A 22565-nucleotide genomic window follows, 5' to 3' on the forward strand; every position below is an offset into this window, starting at 1 on the left:
GGCTTGTGGGATGCAGTGCAGCATCACCAGAGAGGAGCAGGGAGTTCTGCATTGCACAGAATCTCAGAATCACGGAGTGGGTCGGCTTGGAAGAGACCTAAGAATTCATCTACCTCCAATGCCCTTCCATGGGCAGGGACAGCTTCCACTGGGATCCCAGTGGATCCCATTATCCCAACCTGGCCCTGAACACTCCCAGGATGGGGCACTCACAGCTTCTCTGGGCAAGCTGAGCAAATCAATTACAAAAAAAAAAAAAAAAATTAAAATTAAAAAGTCATTTTTAATTTTTTTTCCAGCAGTTTTTGCTCTGAACCCACACTGCCACACACCTGGAGCAATTTCATACACTGGGAAGGCAGGGATAGCAGCATAACTCAGCCCTGCGCCCTGTCTCAGATGCTCTGGGAGTTTCCAGATCCTGGGTGCCAGACGAATTAGCAATTAAGTAACTCAACGGAGCCTAGAAATAATTAGACCAAGGAATGCAGCTCCAGCAGATGAGTTTAGTGAAGAAATGGGAGTATTGGAGAGATGGAGATGAGAAGGGTGATCAGGTCTCAGCACAATTATCTGGAGAAAGTCTGCTCCAGACTGATTAGAGGAAGGGAAAAGAGCTTTCTGGGCAATTAGGTGAGGGAAATCAACTCTGGGCAGGAAGAAAATAGACTGTGAAAGAGATTGGGGTGGGAGATGCTGAGTTTTCTCTGCCCCTGACTCAGATAAGGGCCCTTAGATAAGGGCTCTCCGAGGCAGAAATGAGGATGAGGAGGATTAAGGAGCAGAGGTGGGTGGGGAAACTGAGCCCTGCCCCGGGAGGGCCAAAATCTGGGAATCAGAGCTAAGAAACAGAATAAACCAGGGTAAAACAATAAACCACGGTAAAACAGAATAAACCAGGGTAAAACAGAATAAATCTGGGTAAACCAGAGTAAACCAGAGTAAAACAGAGTAAACCAGGGTGAAACAGAATAAACCTGGGTAAAACAGAATAAACCAGAGTAAAACAGAGTAAACCAGGGTGAAACAGAATAAACCAAGGTAAAACAATAAACCACGGTAAAACAGAATAAACCAGGGTAAAACAGAATAAACCAGAGTAAAACAGAGTAAACCAGGGTGAAACAGAATAAACCTGGGTGAACCAGAGTAAACCAGGATAAAACAGAGTAAACCAGGGTAAAACAGTAAATCAGGGTAAAACAGAATAAACCAGAGTAAAACAGAGTAAACCAGGGTAAAACAGTAAATCAGGGTAAAACAGAATAAACCAGGGTAAAACAGAGTAAACCAGGGTAAAACAGTAAATCAGGGTAAAACAGAATAAACCAGAGTAAAACAGAGTAAACCAGGATAAACCAGAGTAAACTAGGGTAAAACAGAATAAACCAAGGTAGAACAATAAACCACAGTAAAACAGAATAAACCAGGGTAAAACAGAATAAACCAGGGTAAAACAGAGTAAACCAGGGTAAAACAGAATAAACCAGGCTGGAATGGCCGTGGGTGGGAGCAGGGAAGGGAGCTGGGCACCGTTTCCAGCCCAGCACGTGGCAGGATCCTTCCTTAATCTGTAAAACTGGATTAGTCCCTCGTGCCCAGCAAAGTTGAGAGCCAGCAGAGCCTTTGTGCACGGGTGACTTTGAGCTCAGGACAGAGGGAGCTGCAGGGTGGCAGCGTGACCAGGGATGAGCATGGGCTGGCATGGGATGTGCCCTGGGGCACCCAGGAACCCCTGAGTGAGCCTGGGGTGACCACAGCAGGGAGCTTCACCCAGGTTTTGGGGTGCTGAGCTGCCCTGGGAGGGGTGACCATGGTCACCAAGGTTGCAGGTCAGCAGCAGCAGCAGCTGGAGAGTGCTGGATCCTTTGGGAATGGCTTCATTCGCTCCTTAATTAGCCTTGACGGCTGCTGGAGCAGATTTTGCTGGTCCTTTCCTCTCTGAGGCTGGCCCTGGCTTGGAGTGGCAGGGTTCAGTGAGGTCAGGCTCCTTTCCCCTTCCTTGTTTGCCATTTTCCTTTCTTCCATCCCTGCAGAGCGGCATCGCTGAGGCACATGATGCTGACTCTGATGCTGTGGGAAGGGGAAGCTGTGGTTTGGCTGCCAGGGCATAGTTTGGCCTCTGGAAATGACCCTTTTGGAAAGGGAAGCAGGGTCTTGCAGCCCCCAGGAAATGTGGCAGCATTGCTGGGGAGTGGCTGGAGAGGCACTGAGGCACCTCAGCAGCAGCCAAGGGCAATGGGAAACAACCCCAGGTTAAACCAAGCACCTGTGGGGGTCATGGAGGGGTTTTCACATTTGAAATTTCTTCTTTTAATTATTTATTTTCGCATTTAGCTGAGTGCTTTCCACCAGAGCTGCTGCTGAGTGACAGAGAGCAGTGCTGGGGCCATCCAGGGCAGCTCTCATGGACACTCATCCCTCCTGGGCATCCCAGCCCTGCTTTTCCCAGCAGGAGGGTGCCTCTGACATATCTCCTTCACCCCTTGGCCTCTGCTGAGCTGGCTGGGACGAGCCTGCTTTCTGTGGCTTGACAGCATTATCTGGGACACAGGCAGGGCCAGGCTCCACTCTGGTCCCTGCTCCTTGGATATCCTCAGGAGATAGCACAGCCAGCTGTCCCCTGGCACTCCATGTGCTTCTCCTCCTCCAGCACAGCATGGAAAAGGGGATTTGCAGAGCACCAGAGCCCAGCAAAGCCCCAGAGGCATGGGGATCTGTCAGAACTCAGTGCATCCCTCTGGGTGTCCAGACTTGCCCAGGACCCCATCAGGGGGCTCAGAGACCCTGGCACACAGCCCAGAGCACCTGGGGGTTTGATTTTGACCCTTGGAGCAAGTTACCAGCTTTGTATAAGGATGTGAAAGTCACACAGGTTTGAATGGTGTAATAGCAAAATGATCACAGGGTGAAAAAGTAGATTTTAGGATTTTTGGTTACAGGGACAAGATGGAGGAATCTGGGCATGTCCAGCCTTTCTTCTTCTTCTTCTTTTTCTTCTTCTTGTTCTCCATTTTATGCTGTGATGTTGGCACTTTGGGATTTGTTTAGAGCAGAGGTGCACTGTCTAACATAGGTGATAAGTATTGGGAAGTAATTGTAAATATGTTATATTTAGAGTAGAAGCTCACTATCTAACATAGGTGATAGGTATTGGAAATTGATTGTAAATTTGTTATATTTAGAATAGAAGTGCACTGTCTAACATAGGTGTTTGGGAATAATAGTGATAATTGGGTATTAAGTGTAAATATGTTATACATAGTTTGTAGTATAAAAGGACAACTCAAAGAGTGCCTGTGGCTGCCTTGCTGAGCAGATCTTGGCTGGGCACAAAGAAAATTTTGTAGATAAGAATTAATAAACAACCTCAAGACCAAAAAGTGAACAGTCCAGACTTGTTCTTCAGTTGCACAGGACGAAGCAGAGACATCCTGCACATCTCAGGGCAGCAATTATCAACACAACCCGAGAGGGATCCATCCCTGGGCCCATAGGTGTGTCCTCCTCCCAATGCTCAGACACTGCTTTTGTTCAAGCCCTATTGTGGATTTCAGTGTTTTCATGGCTTTTTAATTTTTTTCCCCCTTTCCAATTCTGATGAAAAAATGTATTTGGGGAAAATAGAAATATTTAGACAGTTCCCTGACAGGCAGCAGAGCTGGAAGAGCTGTGGTACAGCACTGCTCACGTGTGCTGGGGAAAGCTCAGCACAAAGAATCAGGCTGAGGAATGCAGCAGGAGACGCACAGGGTGAAGAGTCAGTGCTCACCCCTCTTGCCAGCAGCCCAGCACCAAGCTGCCTCCAAAATCTGGATAGGAAAATGCATTTGAGATTGTTTTGGGGAGGTTTTCAATGTGTATATATATATATATATATATATAAAAAATATATACACACATACATATGTGTATATATATGTCTATATATATACATATATATTATATGTATACCTATATATACATATATTTTTATATATACATGTATTATATTATATTATATTATATTATATTATATTATATTATATTATATTATATTATATTATATTATATTACATTACATTATATTATACTATATTATATATTGTATATTATGTTATATTATATTGTATAATATAAAATATATAATATACAATATATAAAATATAATATATAACATAATATATATTATATAATATATAATATATATATTGTATATAATATATAATATATGATATACTATATATTATATATTATATAAATTATATATAATAAATCAAATAACATAAATTATATATAATATAATATATTATATATAATATAATATATATAATATATACATATATATGTATATATACACATATATACATATATATTAATATATATAGTTTTATATATTTATATATATGTGATATATATTGTATATTATATATGTATACATATGTATAAATGTGTATATATATGTATATATATAAATATACATATATAAATGTATATTTATATATTTATATATTTATTAATATATTTATCTATATAAAATATAGATATATTTCTATTTATATATAGATATCTACATATACATATAAATCTTGTGTACACAAACATACATGTACTACATTAAAATATATTATAATGCATGTGAAACCTCACTATAGTAGGAGTTTTCAGCTAAATAAGTAGCAGTAAATGTATTACAAATCTGTATTTTGTGTTCTGCAGTGACTCTGTCAGGGCTGGAAAGGGTGCTGGTGGTTGGGGTCCATAGCAGCCCCCCATTTTTCCACCAGGACGTGTCTGGACCTTGAAAAGGCCACTGAAAACCCCTCTGGAGCTGCAGGATGCTCTGGGGACCTTGGGCAGGTCAGTGAGGAGCAGAGCTGCTGCTCTGTGCAGGTGCCTCTGGGATGAGCCCACACCTCCCTTTCCAGGAGGCAGAGGAATCCCCAGCCCCACAATCTGCCTTCCCCACCCCATTTTTGTCCTGCTCACACCCTGGGGTGTTGATGGGACGAGCACCACACCTGTGCTGGGGAGGTGTCAGCCCCCATCCTGCACCCACTCCCTTTGTCCCAGCCCTTCAGGCTGCCCCCCCTTGTTCTGCCTCATTCCAGGGGGTTCAGAGCCTCCTTCAGGCTTCCCCCCATTGCTCATCCTCATTCCAGGGGGGGTTCAGAGCCTCCTTCAGGCTCTCCCCACTTCTCTGCCCCATTCCAAGGGTTCAGAGCCTCCTTCAGGCTTCTCCCCACTCCTCTGCCCCATTCCAGGGGTTCAGAGCCTCCTTCAGGCTTCTCCCCATTTCTCTGCCCCATTCCAGGGGGTTCAGAGCCTCCTTCAGGCTTCTCCCCATTGCTCTGCCTCATTCCAGGGGGTTCAGAGCCTCCTTCAGGCTGCCCCCCATTGTTCTGCCTCATTCCAGGGGGTTCAGAGCCTCCTTCAGGCTTCTCCCCATTTCTCTGCCCCATTCCAGGGGGTTCAGAGCCTCCTTCAGGCTTCTCCCCATTGCTCTGCCCCATTCCAGGGGGTTCAGAGCCTCCTTCAGGCTTCTCCCCATTTCTCTGCCCCATTCCAGGGGGTTCAGAGCCTCCTTCAGGCTTCTCCCCATTTCTCTGCTCCATTCCAGGGGGGTTCAGAGCCACACTTCCATTTCCAGAAGGCTTCAAACCTGGTTTTATTCTATTAAACACAAATAGAATAAATTTTATCAATTCTTTTTATAAATTCTGACAAAACTCCTAAGTTTACATTTGCTCATTGGTCAGGAAAGACAAACAAAGTGCTCCTTCTTTCTTTCTTGGTTTCTATGTCAACAACCTTGGTAGAAAAATTCTTTCAGGGGTAAATCTTCCCAAACTCCGCTCTGGCTCACAGAATTTGGTGTAAAATCTCTCCCCCAGGTGTGGATGCCCCATGGCCAGGGCAGCTCTGCAGAACTGGGTGTGTGGGGCTGCTGGGGAGTGACAGGGACTGGAGGCCATAAACTCATAAAATCATGGAATAGTTTGGCTTGGAAGGCTCTTAAAGCTCCTCTCATTCCACACTCCCAGGCTGCTCCAAGCCCTGTCCAACCTGGCCTTGGGCACTTCCAGGGATAGAGCAGCTGCACCACCCTCATTGTCAAACACTTCTTCCTTCGATCAAACTTCAATCGACCTCTTTTAGTTTAAAAATGCTGCCCCTTGTCCCATCCATCCTTCTGCTTGCACTTAGGAGGAGAAGCCCAAGGTTCCAGTGCCCAGAGATCTTGCAAAGTCATTTTCCTGCTGGAATTTTGGGGAGTTTCCCTGCAGATCTGTTTGGTTTCCCTCTCCCTTCCCTCCCTTTTCTAACCTGGCGCTGGTGTGGGGGGAAATAAACGCTCTTAAAGAGTTTTGTGGCTGGAAAACCTCTGGATTTCACACAGCTGGAGACAAGCTGGGGTAGGGCTGAAACAGTGACATGAGCTGCCTCCACCCCTGGCTGCCGGAAAGAGCAAGGCAGTTGATTTCAAACCACCTGAAAACCACCTTGGTGTCCTCATGTCCATTTGGGACATGTCCTGATGTCCCTTTGGGACATGTCCTGATGTCCCTTTGGGAGAGGTGTGCAGGAGGTGCAGTTTTTACCCCACGATTTTTGTCAGTTCTGCCTGAGCCACCCTTGGTTTGGGTGGTGGGAGGAGGAATCAGAGACCCAGAGAGAGCCAGAGGGAATGGAGAGGTTGGAGAAGGGAGTGATGAACCCATGGGATGAGTTCTGTGTTCAGAGGGAAGGACCAGAGAGCCAGAGGGGATGGGAAAGTTGCAGAAGGGAGTGCTGAACTCATGGGATGAGTTCTGTGTTCAGAGGGAGGAACCAGAGACCCAAAGGGATGGGAAAGTTGGAGAAGGGAGTGCTGAACCCACGGGATTGCTTCTCTAGTGGAGAGAGGGACCAGAGACCCAGAGAGAGACAGAGAAGATGGGAAAGTTGCAGAGGGTAGTGCTGAACCCATGGGATTGGTTCTCTGGTGGAGAGAAGGACCAGAGACCCAGAGACAGCCAGAGGGGATGGGAAAGTTGGAGAAGGGAGTGATGAACCCATGGGCTGGGTTCTGTGTTCACTGGTGGAAGGAGAGACCCAGAGGGGATGGGAAAGTTGCAGAGGGCAGTGCTGAACCCATGGGCTGGGTTCTGTGTTCACTGGTGGAGGGAGAGACCCAGAGAGAGCCAGAGGGGATGGGAAAGTTGGAGAAGGGAGTGATGAAACCATGAGCTGGGCTCTGTGTTCAGAGGGAAGGACCAGAGACCCAGAGAGAGCCAGAGGGGCTGGGAAAGCTGGAGAAGGGAGTGATGAACCCATGGGATTGGTTCTCTGCTGGAGGAACCAGAGACCCAGAGAGCCAGAGGGATGGGAAAGTTGCAGAGGGCAGTGCTGAACCCATGGGATTGGTTCTGTGGTGGAGGAACCAGAGAGAGCCAGAGGGATGGGAAAGTTGCAGGGGGCAGTGCTGAACCCACGGGCTGGGCTCTGTGAGCTGTGCCACGCACGGGAGCCGGGCTGGCACCGGGCACACCCCGAGGGCTGCGGGCAGTGCCAGGGACGCAGTGGTGCCTTCCCCACCTCTGAGGGCTGCTCTGGGGGCTGGGGCTGGCTGCCTCTTCCCACAGCCCCCGCGCATCCTGGCTCCATCGTCAGCCTGACCCCTGATTCCACTCCTCGGGCTCTGCATCGCTGCCGTTGCCCCGGCAACGTGTCGTCGCCACGGCAACCGTGACAACCTTCTGCTCATTAATTTAAAAAGGTTCGCAGTGTAACAAATGAAATAGTTATAAGCTTGTCAGGGTGTTAAGGAGCAGGGGATGACAACTTGCCCCCCTTGCCTGTGCTGCCAGAGCAGCCTGGCTGTGCCACGAGGTCCCCAGCCCAGAGCTGGCTCCATCCCACCTGCTCTGAGCGCAGCAATTCCTTCAGGGCACTCCTTGCAGCATCCTGGCACGGTGGCATCACTTGGTGACCACCCCAAGATGCAGGTGAGGAATGTGGCAGAGGTGGCTTTGAGGGGGTTTGAACCACTTCTGTTGGGCCATTCCTGATGTTTGGGATACAGATTTACCCCAGGGTCTCTCCTGGAGGATAATTATTGATCATGCAATAATAAGTAGCACCCCTGCATCTGCACTATTAAAATTAATATTTTTACTTTTGTACCTAATAGGATTGAGAGGGGGAGGATGAACAGATCAAACACTTTCTGTACACACATATATTCCTTGGGAAAGCTGGACACATCACAGATACCCTGGCTCTGCCATGAGATCCCCAGCCCAGAGCTGGCTCCATCCCACCTGAGTGCAGCAATTCCTTCAGGGCACTCCTTGCAGCATCCTGGCACGGTGGCATCACTTGGTGACCACCCCAAGATGCAGGTGGGGGATGTGGCAGAGGTGGCTTTGGGGGGGTTTGAACCACTTCTGTTGGGCCATTCCTGATGTTTGGGATACAGATTTACCCCAGGGTCGGGATACAGATTTACCCCAGGGTCTGTCCTGGAGGATAATTATTGATCATGCAATAATAAGTAGCACCCCTGCATCTGCACTATTAAAATTAATATTTTTACCTTTGTCCCTAACAGGATTGAGAGGGGGAGGATGAACAGATCAAACACTTTCTGTACACACATATATTCCTTGGGAAAGCTGGACACATCACAGATACCCTGGATATCCCCAGCTGGGGGAAGTGAATCCCAGCTGGCTAAGCCTGGCAGCTGAGGTAAATCAATGTTTCCCTTGAAGTCCTGGGCCAGGTTGCTGACAGGTACAAAGAGGTTTTGGAAAGCTGAAGCTGCTGAAGCCAGGGCAAAGGACACCAGTTGAGGATTTGGCTCCTGCTTCATTATAAACCATTTTGCTGAAATCTCTGCGGATTTCAAGTTGACCAAACCCCTTTAATCTCAAATAAAGGCCATTCTCTGGCTTTTTGTAAGTGGAAACACGAAAGGAAATGGTTTAAAAAAAAAATCCTGCCATTGCAATTCTGCTTGGCAAGCTGAGAATAAGGTCATTTTACAGCAAGAAAAGTGTCCGCTCAGTTAAAAATAAAAATTGTGTGTTCTGGGCCACATTCATTCCTAGTGGAAGCTGGTGCTGGGATTGCACTGGATTTTGTGAGCTGGGAACCAGCATTTCCCAGCTCTGACACAGCCCCTTGTGCCAGGCAGGTGTTGGTTTGGGAATGGGGTTTGTCCTTTGTTTTGGGTCTGGAGCCTCTCTGCTCATGGTCACCCAGTGGTTCCAAAGCCCTGCATCCCTCCCTGCATTTATCCCTGCATCCATCCCTGCATCCATCCCTGCATCCATCCCTGCATCCATCCATCCATCCTGCATCCATCCCTGCATTTATCCCTGAATCCATCCCTGCATCCATCCTGCATCCATCCCTGCATTTATCCCTGCATTTATCCCTGCATCCATCCCTGCATCCATCCTGCATCCATCCTGCATCCATCCTGCATCCATCCCTGCATTTATCCCTGCATTTATCCCTGCATCCATCCCTGCATCCATCCTGCATCCATCCTGCATCCATCCTGCATCCATCCCTGCATTTATCCCTGCATCCATCCCTGCATCCATCCCTGCATCCATCCTGCATCCATCCCTGCATCCATCCCTGCATCCATCCCTGCATCCATCCATCCATCCATCATCCATCCATCCATCCATCCATCCATCCATCCATCCATCCATCCATCCATCCATCCATCCATCCCTTCATCCATTTTTCCATCCACCCTCCAGGCTGGAGCCACCCTCAGGTTCCTGTGCCCAAGGGCAGCTGCAGCTGCTCCATCCCTGCTCTCTGCCCTGAGCTTCAGGAAGGGAAACCCAGTGAGTGCTCCAGGGCCTTCTTTCCTTGCCTTCAAGAGATCCTTGAAAACCTTTCTCAATAATTAAACAAGCAAGGCCTAAAAATAGCCCCAATATCTATTATATGTGGCAGAAGAATGGAAGGGGAGAGCAGGGAAGAAAGTGTCCTCAGTGTCCCAAACTCCCTCCCACCCCAGGCTCAATGGGTTCCTGAGGGGTGCAGGGAGGTTGCAGGATGTCAGGAGCCCAGGGGAAGGTGGCTGGGACCTCTCCTTCCAAAGCAGCCAGATTTGGGGATGGTTCATTCCCTAGAAGAGTTTGTTTTTTTTTTTTTGGCAGCTTTTTATGCCATGCTGGCTTTTGGAAGGGCACAGCAGCTGCAGCAAGGAAGGCCTGGCACCTACACCCATGGCTGGAAGCATCTTGCCCACCCTGGGCACCCTAAATCTACCCCAAAACAAGCTGGTGGCACAGCTGGTTCTTGGAAATTGGGCTGCTCCCACCCAGCACGTGGTGCAGATGCCGCTGTGAGTGGCAGCCCAGGAACAGCATCGCTGGAAGTGACAGCTGGAGCCTTAAATCTGCACTCTCCTGAGCTCTTGCTTATCTCCAAAGCTCCCAGCACTGAAGTGGGGCTGTGCTGGAGCAGATAAAGCCCTGCCTTGGAAGGGGCTGCTGGAGCCTTGGCTGCAGGGAAGGGCAGTGAGGGGAGGCCCTGAACTGGGGGTGCTGAATTTGGGGCTGAGCCTGGTGGTCCTGGGAGGGGCTCACAGTGCTCTGAGTCATGTGGGGAGTCAAAATGAGACTCAGTGCCAGCAGCACCGTGGCACTGCAGTGTGACATGGCACTGCCACACTCCGAAATGTCACTGCCACACTGAGCAGGGTGAAATGGCACTGCCACACTGTGACACGGCACTGCCACACTGAAATGGCACTGCCACACTGAAATGGCACTGCAGTGTGACATGGTGTCGGTTTCTCAGCTGTTTTAATGACCCGGGAAGGCTCGGGATGGCCTTGGGCAGCCCGCGCTCCAAAGGACGAGAAGAGGCTTCAGGTTTTTTCTCGGTCTTCAGTGTTTATTAGTTTTTACCTAAAAGATTTTCTCTCGGCCCGACAGAGGTCTGCACAGCAGCCAGCCATGAGCACACTGAGAGCCCTTGGGGTGGTACCTTATCTTTATACTCAAAATTACGTATACAATATTTACCTATTTTCCCCAATACCTTTCACCCTTATTGACCAGTACACCTTTAGTAATTACCAATCCCAAAGTGCCACCATCACCACAGAAGATGGAGGCCAAGAAGAAGAAGAAGAAGAACAGGACACGCCCCAATTCCTCCATCTTACTTCTCTAGACCCCCCTGTACTGAAATTCTAAACCCTGTGTCTCACACTCTAATTAACTTATCCCTTCACCATTTACCCAGTGAAATCCTCCCATCCTCATACAGGTGTTGTCTCCTGTGCAGGATCAAAGTCCAGCCACCAGACACTTCTGGCAACATTCCAGGACTCCCGAGCCCCCCAAGGGTGGTCTCGGCCTCTCTGCACATCAGTCCTGAGGTGCTGAGATCCCACAACATGGCACTGCCACACTCCGAAATGTCACTGCCACACCGAGCAGGGTGAAATGGCGCTGCCACACTGTGACATGGCACTGCCACACTGAAATGGCACTGCAGTGTGACTTGGCACTGCCACACTGAAGGTAGGTGATGATCCCAGCTGGGAGCTGGCAGGGGCCAACTGGGATGGCAGAATTAGCCAAGATGCTGTGCCACGGATAGCCAGGATGGTGTGCCAGGGACAGCCAGGATGCCATGGCAGGGTTAGTTAGGATGCTGGGATCTGTGGCAGGGCTCACTGGGATGCAGGATTCACTGGGATCTGTGTCAGGATTCACTGGGATCTCTGGCAAGGCTCGCTGGGATCTGTGGCAGGGCTCACTGGGATGTAGGATTCAGTGGGATGCAGGGTTCACTGGGATCTGTGGTAGGGTTCACAAGGATGCTGTGGCAGGGATCACAGGATCTGTGGCAGGATTCACTGGAATGCTTTGGCAGAGCTCACTGGGATGCAGGATTCATTGGGATCTGTGGCAGGATCTGTGGCAGGATTCACTGGGATCTGTGGCAGGATCTGTGTCAGGATTCACTGGGATCTGTGTCAGGATTCACTGGGATCCGTGTCAGGATTCACTGGGATCTGTGTCAGGATTCACTGGGATCTCTGGCAAGGCTCACTGGGATCTGTGGCAGGGCTCACTGGGATCTGTGGCAGGATTCACTGGGATCTCTGGCAGGATTCACTGGGATCTGTGTGAGGATTCACTGGGACCTGTGGCAGGATTCACTGGGATCTCTGGCAGGATTCACTGGGATCTGTGTGAGGATTCACTGGGATCCATGTCAGGATTCACTGGGATCTGTGTCAGGATCCACTGGGATCTGTGGCAGGATTCACTGGGATCCATGTCAGGATTCACTGGGATCTGTGTCAGGATTCACTGGGATCTGTGGCAGGATTCACTGGGATCTGTGGCAGGAGACATTGGGATCTCTGGCAGGATTCACTGGGATCTCTGGCAGGATTCACTGGGATCTGTGGCAGGATTCACTGGGATCTGTGTGAGGATTCACTGGGATCTCTGTCAGGATTCACTGGGATCTCTGTCAGGGCTCACTGGGATCTGTGGCAGGATTCACTGGGATGCTGTTCCAGGCACACTGTGAGCTTGAAGAAAGCTCTTCCTGCAGCATGGAGAGGCCATGTGGAAAGGGAGCAGGGCCGAACCTTGGAGGATACCCGGGAAAAGGAGAAGGGGAATGCATTAGGAACAGACAACAGCCCCTGGGGCAGACAGAGGGGGTCCAGCCTGCAGCTTCTCCATCCCCATTTGGGCATCCCGGGCCCTGCCCATTGCCGGACAGGGCAGCCAGCCCGGCCTCCCGAACTCCTCCCGGAGAAAGGCAAACAGCTCAGCCGCGCGTTGCATAACCAGGAAAAAGGCGTCCTCGTCCTCGGAGCCGAGTGGCTGCCGGCCAGCTCCGGCATTAAAGTGGAGCAGAGGAGAGCGGGAGGGGAGCGGGATTAGGCGGGGAGGAGACGGGATCAAGTGAGCAGCAGCGAGGGCAGGCTGGCCGCAGCCTCAGCGGGGTCACGGTGCCCAGAGAGAGCCAGGATCCATCCCCGGGGCTGTGCAGGGCGCTGGGGACAGGGGGAGATCCAGGATCCATTCCCGGGGCTCTGCAGGGCCCCGGGGACAGGGGGGATCCAGCCAGGAGGGATTCAGCCAGGGGAGATCCAGGATCCCTTCCCTTCCCTGTGCAGAGCTCCAGGGACAGGAGGGATCCAGGATCCATTCCCGGGGCTGTGGAGAACCCTGGGGACAGGGGGGAGATCCAGGATCCCTTCTCTTCCCCGTGCAGGGCTCCAGGGACAGGAGGGAGCCAGGATCCCTTCCCTGGGCTGTGCAGAGCTCCAGGGACAGTGGGGAGATCCAGGATCCATTCCCGGGGCTGTGGAGAACCCTGGGGACAGGGAGGAGATCCAGGATCCATTCCTGGGGCTGTGGAGAACCCTGGGGACAGGGGGGAGATCCAGGATCCATTCCCGGGGCTGTTCAGGGCCCTGGGGACAGGGGGGAGATCCAGGATCCCTTCTCTTCCCTGTGCAGAGCTCCAGGGACAGGAGGGATCCAGGATCCATTCCCGGGGCTGTGGAGAACCCTGGGGACAGGGGGGAGATCCAGGATCCCTTCTCTTCCCCGTGCAGGGCTCCAGAGACAGGAGGGAGCCAGGATCCATTCCTGGGGCTGTGCAGGGCCCCGAGGACAGGAGGGATCCAGGATCTATTCCTGGGGCTGTGCAGAGCTTCAGGGACAGCAGGGATTCAGCCAGGAGAGATCCAGCCAGGAGGGATCCAGGATCCGTTCCTGGGGCTGTGCAGGGCTCCAGAGACAGGGGGGAGATCCAGGATCCCTTCCCTGGGCTGTGCAGGGCCCTGGGGACAGGAGGGATCCAGCCAGGAGGGATCCAGGCTCCCTCCCCAGTGCACAGCTTTGGGGACAGGAGAATTCCAGCCAGGGGGATCCAGCCAGAAGGGATCCAGCCTTCCTTCAGAGCCCCGGGGCCAGGAGGGATCCAACCTCCCTTCCCTTCCCTGTGCAGAGCCCTGGGGCCAGGAGGGATCCAGCCAGGAGTGATCCATTCTCCCTTCCCTTCCCTGTGCAGAGCCCCGGGGCCAGGAGGGATCCAGCCAGGGGGGATCCAGGCTCCCTTCCCTTCCCTGTGCACAGCTCCAGGCCCAGGAGGGATCCAGGCTCCCTGTGCTGTGCAGGTCCCCTCCGTGCCAAGGAGGGGTCAGACCCACAGCAGCCACAGAGGCTGCCCTGACTCACAGGCGATAAGAACTCACCCGGGAGAGGCTTTTTGTGTGCGATGGGCTCAGTTTGTGCTGGTTTAACTGGCTGGGCGATGGGGAGGTGCTGAGCCCTTTCATTAGGGCCAGGTGTGCGTGCAGGAATCACAGAGAGCATCTGGAGGAGGAGGAGGGGATGAGGTGCTCGTGTTCAGCACTGAGGCTGTGGCTGCAGAAACCCGGAGCTTTGCTCTCTCTCTCTGAGCTGCTGAGCGTGGAGCTGCTCTGGATCTCGCACTGATTCAGCAAGATGTGAAGGCTTGTAACTTTTGGGAGTTCTTGGAAATTGTGCTGCTCCCAGTCAGCAGCTACTCCTACACACAGAGGAGATACACTCGCTTGGGGAGCTTCTGGAGCTCTACCCGCTGGCTGCCTGCACCAGAACCGGGCTGCATTTCATGCTGGGAAGAAAAAGGAGAGATCAAGTGAATTTAGAATTGCTCCAAAGTCTCCATTAGCTGATAAGCATTGTGCAGGGCTTAAGCCTCCACTTACCTAGCTGATAACCCCCCATAGCAGAGATGGGAGGTTCTGCTGTGCCTGCTCTGCCCCAGGAACTGCTGCTGCCCCAGCTGGGAAGGTCCAATACAGACCAGCAAAGCTGCTGCCAGCTTGGGCAGAGCTAAAGCCCAGCTGGGTTTGCTGCCTGCAGAATCACAGAGTTACAGGTCTGGAAGGGTCCTTAAAGCTCATCTCGTTCCACCCCGCTCCTACTATCCCAGATTGCTCCAAGCCCCTCCATGCTGACCTTGAACACTTCCAGGGATGGGCAGCCACAGCTTCTCTGGGTAACCTGTGCCAGAGCCTCATCGACCTCCACAGAGAAGAATTTCCTTCTAACATCTCATCCTCTGGACTCGCTCCAGCAGCTCCATGTCCTTCCTGTGCTGAGGGCCCCAGAGCTGGAGGCAGCTCTGCAGGTGGGGTCTCACCAGAGCCCAGCAGAGGAGCAGAATCCCCCCCTTTGGGTGCTGCTCACAATGTGGGATGAGCCCCACAGAGGTGGGACAGCATTGCTTGTGTTGGCTGCCAGGTCACATCGAGCTTCTCGTTCCCAACAGCTCCAAGTCCTTCTCAGCAGGGTTTGGCCCTGGTGGTTACCCCACAGTGTCAGCCCTGGTGAGCAGATCCCACACCCTGCAGCAGGGTGAAGGATCCCCATCAGTAGCAGATAAGTGTGTCGGGGTTGTTGATAAATAATCCTGACCAGTGGCCAGGCCAAGGCAGTGGGGTCCTCCCCCACCCCCTTGAATTTATCAGGTGTTCTCCAAAGGCAGCAGCCAAGGCAGCCAAGCTCAGGACTGGTACCTGCGCCCTGAGTGTGCCACTGAGGATGAGGATGGTCCCAGTGAGTGTGCTGCTGGCCCGGGGATGCTCTGCCTGTTGCCTGCAAGGGGCGGCCCTCACTTAGGGTGGCTGCATTCTGCAACATGAGTTATTTTAATTTTCCCCCCTCTCCCGTTTGAGGGCTCACCACGATGGCTCCCACTCACCCATCTGTCTGAGCTGAGCATTCCACAGCCCGGGCGGCACTGCTGGAGGGGAGGAGATTCAGGGCTGCTCCGCGGGGAGCCGAAGGGCAGCGTGTTTGCTCTCAGCTTTGCATCAAAACCCAGGGTCAGAGCCAGGAATCTGTGTCCCCCAGGAGCCTCGCAGTGCCAGCGCCCATGGCACAATGCCCAGGCTTCCCGGCCTTGGGTCCAGGATCAGGGCGAATCCCGTTTTAAGGCAAAAGGTTATGGGCGGGAAGGAAGCAATCACAAAGCAAACAGCACAGCCTTCTCCAACCGCACACGGCTCCAGCACAATAAATAGAAGGGAAGGGACAAAAATAGCCCCCCGTGTGGCAGCGTGGACACAGCGAGGAAGCAGGGCCGGGCTCAGGGGTGGCGGCGTGTTCTCCTGCCCACCCTGACACCTCCTGCAGTGCTGCGGCTGCCAGGCAATGTCCCGGGACAGAAATGATGAGCGGGTTGCAGGGCAGGTAGCTGAGCCCTTGGAAAAGTCACTGCAGCCCGCAGCTGAGCCCTTGGAAAAGTCACTGCAGCCGCAGCTGAGCCCTCGCACAGCTCGCTGCATCCCACGGCCGGGCAGAGCCGGGGCTCTTCCCCCGCTCCCAGCCCCCAGCAGCCGCACCGTAACTCGGGCAGAGGCAAAGCCCAGATGTGCAGGCACAGGGACTGGCTGGGGGCCCGGCAGCCGGGGGAAAAACCACTGCGAGCCTGGCTCTGCCTTTGGGAGCCAATGCAAGCTGCCTTCCCCTCCAACAGAGCCGCCCGTCCCCATTTGGGGTGGGTCGGGAGCACGGCGGGGAGGATGCAAAATGTTCACGGTCCTGTGCAACCCTTGTGAGGGGTGACAAAAATCCTCATGCTGCCCCAGCCCGCGCTGGTTTGCCCAGGAAGCAGCGCCCGGCGGCTCCGGGAGCGGGTCCCGTTCGGGTGGGGGGCCCGGGGCAGCCCCTCCCCAGGCGGCCCCGCTGCCGGGGGCGCGCAGCTGGAGCCCTCCCAGGGCCCTGCCGCTTTAACCTGCCTCTCCCACGTGCTGTCTGGTTGTGCTGGAGACGGTGACGCAGGCAGGACGTCAATGGACGCTGTGGGAGAATTTAGACTTGGAGAGGAAGGGGGGGGCAGGGAGGAAGGCAGCGCTGGCAGGGGCGGGGGGTGCACGGCCGGGGCAGGAGGGACCCCCGCACGCAGCCCGGAGCATCGCCCCGGAGCATCGGCGGCACTCGGTGCCATCCTGCCCACCCCGTGCCCGGCACGGCTGGCAGCAGGGCCGGCTGCCAGGGCAATAATCCTCCTGCCTTGCCCAAGCCCCCCCAGGGGCCACGTGAAGGCGACGCTTTCTCCCTGCCCGCTGCTGCCTCCCCCCCCCCCGCATTGTCACCACACGTGTGCCACTCTTGTCCCCGCGCGGCTCGGGCACGCAGCGACCGTGCCGGGCTGTGCCCTGGGCGTGCCAGCCCAGCGCAGGCAGGAGGGCACGGGTGGGCCCGGAATGGGGGTGGCAGAGACACTGGTGGTCACTGGGGCTATCGCTGGGGAGCTGGGAATGACCCCGGTTATGGGTGCCCCAGGAACGGGGGTGGCAGAGACACTGGTGGCCACTGGGGCTGTCCCTGGGCTTGGGAGCTGGGAATGACCCCGGTCATGGGTGGCCAAGGAACAGGGGTGGCAGAGACACTGGTGGTCACCGGGACTGTCCCTGAGCTCGAGGTGGGAATCTGGGAATGACCCCGATCATGGGTGGGGCAGGAACAGGGGTGGCAGAGACCCTGGTGGTCACTGGGGCTGTCCCTGGGTTTGGGAGCTGGGAATGACCCCAGTCATGGGTGGCCAAGGAATGGGGGTGGCAGAGACCCTGGTGGTCACCGAGCTGTCCCTGGGTTTGGGAGCTGAGAATGACTCTGGTCACAGGTAGCCCAGAAACAGGGGTGGCAGGGACCCTGGTGGTCACCGAGCTGTCCCTGGGTTTGGGAGCTGGCAATGACCCCATGAGTGCCCCTGTGTGCCCGGCTCTGCTCCTCTCCCCATCCCGAGATGGGCTGTGGGGCATCACCCCAAGGGCATCACCCCCACCCTGGGCCAGGGTCCAGCTGATGTGGCACGGCAGGACCCCCATCCCCCTCCCTCTTCCAGAGCCTTCAAAGCTCTTCCAGAGCTTCCAGCTCTGCATACCCATGGCCCTGGCACTGCCAGGGACAAGCTGGAGCAGCACTTCCACTGCAGGGAGGGATGAGATGAGCCACAAACCGTGATTCCTCCCTGTGTTCAACCCCAGTCTTTAAGAGCTGCACTGGTCTCCCCAAAACTCGCATGGAACTCTGCTCCCACTTGGTTCAGAGGGAGGAACGCTCAGAGAGAGACAAAAAGTCGTGGCAAAGAGGCTTCAGATGCTGCTCTGCAGTACAAGACTCTGCTCTGGGCCTCTTGGCTTTGCCCCCAGCCCCTCACCCCGCTCCCCTCCCTGAGCTCTGTGCAGGAGAGGAACAAATATCTTTCCCACTTTAGGTTTTTGGGTGCATTCTTTTTTTGTTTGTTTTTGTTTTAATAGCCTGAGGGTGTAGGTGGCTGCATATCTTGGAGGACCCAGGAGTCCTGCCTCCTTCCTGCTGGCATAGGGCAAGGGAAAGCAGTTTCCACTGTCAAGAGGCTGCACACCAGCTGTACAAAGCAGCAGCCTGGTGTGGGAAGGGAGTTACTCAGCATTTGGTTCCCAAGAGACAAAAAAAAAAAAAAAAGAAAAAAAAGAAAAAAAAAGAAAAAAAAAAAGCAGCTCAAACTGACTTTCCAAAATACTTTGAGGTTCATAGTAATGTTCTCGTCTTTGTCTCATAAATATCCTGGGTTGGATCCTTCCCTCGTTTTCATCCTGTAACTCACGGAGAGGCACCAGAGCGCGGCTGCTGCATGTTATTCTGACTATTTTTATTTTTTATATCTTTGGATACATGATCTCAGTTGATTGGAAAACAAACCCCAGAGAATCCTTGAGGAGAGACTGCAAACAGCTCTTGGTGAGATGAGTAATCCCATCTCTATCTAAACCAACAGCGTCCTAAAAATAGCCTTATTTCTAACAATAAATATAATAAAATAACTAACTGACAACAAACAGCCCCAAAAAGCCAAACACATTGAAAAGTCCACTAGAAATACATATTGAGATGGGAGAAGGAGCCAGCAGGAAACTGTGTCACTGAGTCACAGGGGTGGCCATGCCACCAGTGATGCTGGGTCAGATCCGGCCTCTCTCTAGAGACCACGGTGGCCTCTCACCCTTGTCCCGTTGCTGTCCTTGTCCCAGAGCAGCGTTGAGGAAGGCACCAGACCCAGGGGAAGCTGATCCCAGAGTCACCAGCACGCACTGACAGCCCTGGAGTGGGACCCCCTGCCCCAGTTCGGGGTGTGGGTCCATCACCCCAGTGCTGCTCCGTGCCCACCAGGCCCTGAGCTCAGCACACACCTCGGATCATTTGGATAATTTGCCGCCTACTTTCCACACACCAGGAGCCTCCCACACCCAGCGTGTTGCAAAACACCCCCCTCAGCTGAGTCACTGGCATGGGGGAGCTTCTCCCTGCCCTCCTGGCCTGGGATGGGGCTCAGGGCAGAGCCAGCCCTGACCAACAGCTGTGATGGGAGCACAGCCCAGCCCATCCCAGCCCACCCCAGGCCTTTGGGGAGGAAATTGGGTGTTCTGGGCTTGTGCAGTGCCCAGTGCACGAGGACCATGTGCTGCTGCATTAATGGCTACGGGCACCATCTGGGTGAAAGCATCCCATGCCTGGCAGCTCCCCTGTGACACTAGGAACACTTATATTCTCAGTGCTCCAGCTGAATGTGACCCAGCAGGGCCGGGACATCCCTGTCACTGCCCCCTTGAGCTGGGACAGTGGCTTTGTATGTGACAGAGCCATCGCTCCGTGTTTTTACGGAGCACTGGAGCTGCACCAGACTCGTGCTGGCTCCGTGTCACCAGTATGGACGGTGGGCTGCCTTCTGCCAGTCAGGGGAACCCATGAAACATCTGCTGTGGGAGGCTCTGACCCCTGGCACCAGTGTTTTTCTGCCAGAAGCAGCCCCCACCAGCCTGATTTTTATTTTTACTGCTTCGTGTGGCACGTGGGAGCCTGCCCAGCCCGCCATGCCTGGGAAAGGACAGCTTGTGCCCCATGCTGACCCCCAGCCCTGCCATATGGCACTGCTCCAGCATTCCCAGCGGTGGGAGAGCTCATCCAGCGGGATCTCCAGCTCCCACCAGTGCAGACCTGGGGTGTAGCTGGGTGGTCTGCATCCCCCCAGCCACAAGGATGCTTGTGCCCACCAGGGACCCTGCTCTGAGGCTGTGGATACGCAGCACTGGACATGGTGGCGAGACAGGAACAGAACTAGTTACCCAACCCGCTAAAAAACAGGTTCCTGCCCAAATTCACAGCCCCAAACTGTGCTGGCAGAGAGGGGGGAGACTGTTTGACTTGTTGGGTTTCTTGTGGGTAGCACAGAGCAGTTTATCTGGCTTGCAGCTACTTTAGGAGCTGGGGGACAGCATCGTACCCACGAGGGCTCCGTGCCAGACACACAACTGGGACCTTGCACTGTGTCTGAGTGCTGTACTCAGCACGCTGGCAGCACAGCTGGCACCTTCTGGGGCAGCTGATGGCACCTGTGCAGCTTTAGGGACACATGGACCCCAATGACCGGCTGTCCTGAGCCCAATCCCCCATGGGAGCCGGGCAGAGCCCACCGTGCCCTCATCACCCCGGGGCAACCACTGTGGCCGCGGGGCTCGGCCGGACACTCCTGCCCAGCCCGGGGAACACGAGTGGGACCCGGCCAGCCCCTGAGGGCGGCCGAGGGGAGCTCCGGGCCCAGCACACCCCGCCGCCGGCTGCCATTGCCCGTGCCCGGCTCAGCGCACCGTCGGGCCTGGCTCGGCCCGGCCCGGCCCCGCTAGGCCTCGGCTCCCCGTGCCCGGCTCAGCCCCCCTTGGCCCCGGTCCCACCCCGTCCCCCCCGGCCCCGCTCGCTCCCCCCCGCCGCGGCCATTGGCCGCCCGCGCCGCCGCCGCCGCCCCTGACGCTGGGCCGGGCCCGGCCATGGTCGCTCCCCGCCGGCTCCGCCGCAGCCCCGGCAGCGGCCGGTCCGCGCCCCGCTCAGGTGGGTCCCTCCCGCTCTCGCGCTTCTTCGCCGTCGGCTTTTTTTCCTTTCCCCCCCTTCTCCTCCTTCTAATTGTTATTTTTAATTATTTTGGATTTCTTTTCACGTTTCGCGATTTCTGGCGTTTACTTCCGAGAACAGCACCCCCCCCCCCCCCGCCTCCTTCCCCGGGCGGCCTTGGGGGGGCGCGGAGCCCCGCTCAGCCCGGCGGTGTTCGGGGTGGGGGGAACGGAGCCGAGGGACCCCCCCCCGACCCCCGGAGCCGCACGGAGCCGCCCCGAGGCGCGGGGATGGGCGGGGGCGGGAGCAGCAGCGGCGGCGGCGGCGGCGGCGGCAGCGGCACATCCTTCCCCCGCGCCCCCCTCCTCCCTCCTCCTCCCCCCTCGGCTTCAAAACAAACCGTCACCAAAATGGTGCAGAGGTGAAGGAGGGAGCGGGAGGAAGGGGAAGAGGTGGCGGCTCGGCCTGGGCGCTGCGGGGACAGGTGAGGGCGGCGCGGGACGCGGAGGGACGCGGGACGCGGAGGGGGTGCGGGACACCGAGGGGGATACGGGACACGGAGGGGATGCGGGTGCCGGGTGCGGCACACGGGGATGGTCCCGCTGGGTGCTGCCGGTGCGGTAGGGGCAGCGCTGGGGGTGCCCACCCCGCTGCGGGGCGCTGGGCAGTGTCCCCGTGGGACCCCCGTGGCGACAGAGCACGAACCCACCCGCGACACTGCGCCCACCCCGAGCGGGACCCGCTGCGGCCTGGCGGGACGCAGGGAGAAGCAGGGCCCGGCGGATTTCGGGCTTGGGGGGTGCCCTCCGTGGCAGGACATGGGGTGATGACATGGGGGCTGCGGGGGGACCCGCCGGCTCGGCTCCGGGTGCCGCTGGGGGCTGCGGTTTGATTGGCAAGAGCAGATTTTGGGTAAATCGAGTCCTGGAGCGTCCATGCCTTGGCCGTGCGCCGGCTCCGGAGCCGACAGCTGGGCTTGTTTGTCCGGGGGGGGCTCAGCGCCTCGGCTCCATCCCTCAGCGGCCGGAGCACGGTGTCGTGTGGGGCCGAACCGCGTCACCGCTGCTGCCGCGGCCTCCCCGCGGTGCCGAGCGCTTCCCTGGCCGGAGGGACCGGCGGTGCTGAGCGGGGATGCGCTGGCTGACAGGGCGCCCGGCATCTGCGGCTCTCCGGCGTCTGTGACGCCCGTGCGACCGCAGCTTATCCCTTCCCTGCGGCTCCCAAACCCCTTCGGCTTTGTCGTTGGTTTTTATTCTTTTATTTATTTGCCTTTTCTCTCCTCACGCCCAAGAGCAGCATCATCAGCTGTGCCACACACGCAGCTCTTACCCCTGCACCGTGGTACCCCATGGTACCCCCAGCTCTGCGTGGCCACCAGCTGGGTTGTCCCCTCCTAATCCTCCACAAGTGTCGGAGCTGCCACGCGGTTTTGGGTTGTGACTCCCCCTTGCTATGGGCAGGGGTCTGGGCAGGGACAGGGACACCTGTGCTGCTGCAAATTCCCCTGGCACTTCAGCTCAGCGCTTCTGCCTGCCCCCTCCTCGGGAAAGGCCTGATCCTGTCCCTCCAAAGCCCCTTCTCCCGCAGTGCGTGGCTGTGTATGGGTTTTTGGGCTGGTATTGCTTTGCTAAGGTGGGTGTTCTCAAACCTCTGTCCCAGCTCGAAGTC

At 55.0% G+C, this 22565-nt stretch overlaps 1 protein-coding gene across 3 annotated transcripts in view; it reads left to right on the forward strand.

Moving 5' to 3' along the window:
* Positions 1 to 20817: 20817 nt before the first annotated feature.
* The window catches only part of MEF2D (myocyte enhancer factor 2D), a 104931-nt gene continuing 103183 nt past the window's right edge, over positions 20818 to 22565 (forward strand). For 2 of the 3 annotated variants that reach the window (XM_058042721.1, XM_058042723.1), the window contains exon 1: positions 21225 to 21381. The gene's annotated coding sequence lies outside the window, so the exon portion shown is untranslated. Of the gene's footprint in view, positions 20898 to 21224; positions 21382 to 22565 lie in introns of those variants that run through there. The other variant, XM_058042722.1, reaches the window with a different exon arrangement.

Source organism: Melospiza georgiana, chromosome 33 (genome assembly GCF_028018845.1).
Source record: "Melospiza georgiana isolate bMelGeo1 chromosome 33, bMelGeo1.pri, whole genome shotgun sequence".
NCBI classification, from domain to species: domain Eukaryota; kingdom Metazoa; phylum Chordata; class Aves; order Passeriformes; family Passerellidae; genus Melospiza; species Melospiza georgiana.